Consider the following 3,748-nt stretch of genomic DNA (forward strand, 5'->3'; position numbering starts at 1 on the left):
AGGGGTAATTTAAAATTTATCCTAAAATAAATAAAAAATGCTACATCTACATCCCTTTGGGGGTTGCAAATCTTACACCCTAGGCTAGACACAAGGGTTCACAAAGGCACTTTTGTTGTTAGTAATAATAATAATAATAACATAAAATAAATAAGATGGTTAAAACATGAGCCACCCAAGGGCTAACTTGTATAGTTTATACCTATTTAATAAGTGTATGAGTAGCATTACCCAAAATAAATTGGTACGTCAAACTTTTCTCTGGCAGTTCATCTTTTAGAGCTAAGCTAAAATGTTATTAGTAGTAAACGGGTTTTATTGTCACTCCTTTATTTTCGATGATGAAGTTTCCAAATCGATGATCTGCACTGTTAAATATGATCTATACTACTTGAAGTATCTAAAAACTAAATTTGACATTTTTCCGATATTGTTCTCTGTCCACCAAGTGGGTACAAAATTAATGGTTAAAAACGAATATTCTTTAAAAAGTGATGATAAAAATCTTATAATCAAGATTAAGAGTATAGACCTCGTTTTAAATAGTTTAAAGAATTTTCTAATCAAAATTCGATTGATTTGGATATCTTTATATCGTTAAACGAAAAAATGCCTCATATTGATCATTAAAATTACAAAATTTGAAACCATTTAATCATTAGATCAATGATATCGAAAAGATTAAAATTTGGTTTCTATACGCTCCAAGTGGTATAGATCATTTTGAATGATTCCAATCGTCGATTTGGAGGCTCGATCATCAAAAATAATTGGATGGGAATGAAATCTGTTTGTTACTGATAGTATTTCAGCTCTTCTCTGATCTTTTAATACGGTAGAAAAATTTTGGTAACCCTAACCTAAACTTTGGGTGATTTAAAAATAACTATCCAACTTCACAAAATTTTACTTTGTTATCTGACATTTCAAATAGTGTGATTTGCCGTTTTAAAAGTAATTGCATGTCCATGATGCCCAGATATTTTTATGGGCTTTTTTTTGCAAATAGCCCCATGAGCAATTTTTATTTTAAAAATAGCCCTATCAAAATTAAAATTACAAAAATGACCCTGTTCATGCCACGCAGGCGCCACGTCAGCGCCACGCGGGCAGAGCTAGGGCCAGGGTATTAAGTTGAATACAGTGAATCATTTACCATGTCTAAACACGGTGAATGATTCACCGTATTTCTTACGTATTTTTTGTATATTGAAAAGTGGAATAAGGAGTAGGGACGTCAATAGGTATGGATATCCGAAATATTATCCGAAACCAAACCCGAATAAATTATATATATATATATATATATATATATATATATATATATATATATATATACACACACGTAATANTGAATTTCTCATACAAATTGGCCAATATTAATATATAAATGATAAAATAATAAAATAAATAATATATCAAATTTAATTAATTTATAATATATTATAAGATTTAAGTATAAATATATTATCATAGATAATATTAATATTAATATATTTATTTTTTATTAAATATTTTATATATTATATAAATAAACAAAAATAAATTATGTATATATATATAATTTATTTGGCTTTGAATTCGGATAATATTTCGGATATCCATACCTATTGACATCCCTACTCCTTATTCCACTTTTCAATATACAAAAAATACGTAATAAAAAATACGTACTAAACACGGTGAACTATTTACCGTGTTTGAACACGGTGAATGATTCACCGTGTTCAACTTAACACACAGGTCCAGTCCTGCCCGCGTGGCGTTGACGTGGCGCCTGCGTGGCAGGCCCAGGGCTATTTTTGCAAATTAAATTTTGACAGGGCTATTTTTAAAATAAAAATTTGTCAGAGGTCTAAATGCAAAAAAAAATCCTATTTTTATACATTGTATCTTAATTTTTTTTCCTTTTAAATTCATATCATGTTGTTAATTCAATGGCTCAACACTTAACTTAAAAAAACTACAACTCATTAAATAGCGGAGATCGAATAATCAGACGAAATAAATGGCCACTTTTAAATGGCCACTAAAAGTGTCGTATACCAATATACAAATTCACCAAATACACCGTAATTTTTCAGAACTAAAATATATCTAACATTAAACAAAATGAAACAATGGTAGCAAAATTAAAATTTTAAAAATTATATAGTTGTCAGATTAGTTGCCTATATTTTTTACCAAAAGTTTTCCTCGAGGTCATATAAGGCATTAATGAATAAAAATAAAAATAAAAACAAAAATGTATAAAAACTTACATGACTATTGATCATTTTAATTCAACTATCCTGCCTTTTGAAATTTTAATTTTAATATTCAATTTTTTGATATGTTTGATTTAAGTGATTTGATGACATTTTGGATGTAAAATTAAGCTAATTAATTATTTTAGTAAATTTATCGTTATGTAAATTGTGTAAATATACTAACTAAACTCGTAAAGATCAACGATGCATTCAAAATTTAAAATTAAAGGCTCACTAATTTACTCAAATCAACAACTTAAAAAAAAAAAAAATCTGATAGTAAAATTTTTAAATTTTTTAAAGATTAAATGATCAGATTTAACTGAGTTACAGCTGAGATAAGTTTTATACAATTTTATCTAGATTTTACTGATACAAGTTGTTCCTGCGTGAACAACTGAGCCACATCTTTTCTTTCTCATTGAGGGTGTGTTTGTTTGGGTGAAAGTGAGGGGCAAGTGGAGAGGGGGAAAGTTGTTTACGCCGTAAACTATTACTTTCGTTGTTTACTTTGCTGTAATTTTATTACGGCCGAAAGTCGAGTTCACCCAAAATAGGGTAATTGACGGGGCGAAGTCAATTCCGGTGAAGTGCAAAGAGGCAAAAAAACTTGTTAAATTTGGTTAGGTAAGTTTTAATATATTTTTTGTCTAATTTGTATATTTAGAAAATGATGAAAAATGAATTTGTTAAATGTTAATAATTTTTTAATTTTAGAATTTTATTTGTTGCATTATTATAATTTATATGCAAACAAATAATATAATTTTTTAAAATTTTATTTTATAATTATACATATATATAATTATATACATATATAATTATATTAATTTTTATTTATTATAATTTATTATTCACTAAGTTACAAAATAGACAATGATATCACTTCGGAGGTAAGTATACCAGGATGGAGAACTACACTTTTTACGTCATCTACTTTCTATCAAACAAACAACAGAACTCGCAAAACTGTACTTCCACAGTTAGAAACAAATAGCGAAAGTGAATTAATTTTCACCCCAACTCCACTTCAACCCAAAGTCTACTTCCACCACAAGTCTACTTACATCGAAACAAACCGGCCCTAAAAGGTGCTCTCCACCAACTTTGTTTGACCATTAACTATAAAAACAAAGGACAGTGTCTATTAGACCCCTACCCCCTCCACTGAATACCAAAAGGTCCCTTTTAAAATATTCCCTACGTGGTGTCATTATTCAATGATTGCTTAACTTGCTACCCTCCATTGGACTGAAGCCCACAAAACAATATTAGGAATCTAATCATCTTAGCACCCTCTCTCCCTATCCCTAAGCACATGCCATTTATTTGGCCCTATCTATGGATAATGACTGAATCCATAACATAAGATAATTTAAGTTGAATCTAGAATCAATGAGCAAAAAATTTTACTAATTAAGTAGGCAGATGAAACTTACAAAGAGTTCACATAGAAGACTTTGTCCCAGTTTAATATTTCTGATCTATGAACCGGTGGT

Source organism: Ananas comosus, linkage group 8 (genome assembly GCF_001540865.1).
Source record: "Ananas comosus cultivar F153 linkage group 8, ASM154086v1, whole genome shotgun sequence".
Classification (NCBI taxonomy): Eukaryota; Viridiplantae; Streptophyta; class Magnoliopsida; order Poales; family Bromeliaceae; genus Ananas; species Ananas comosus.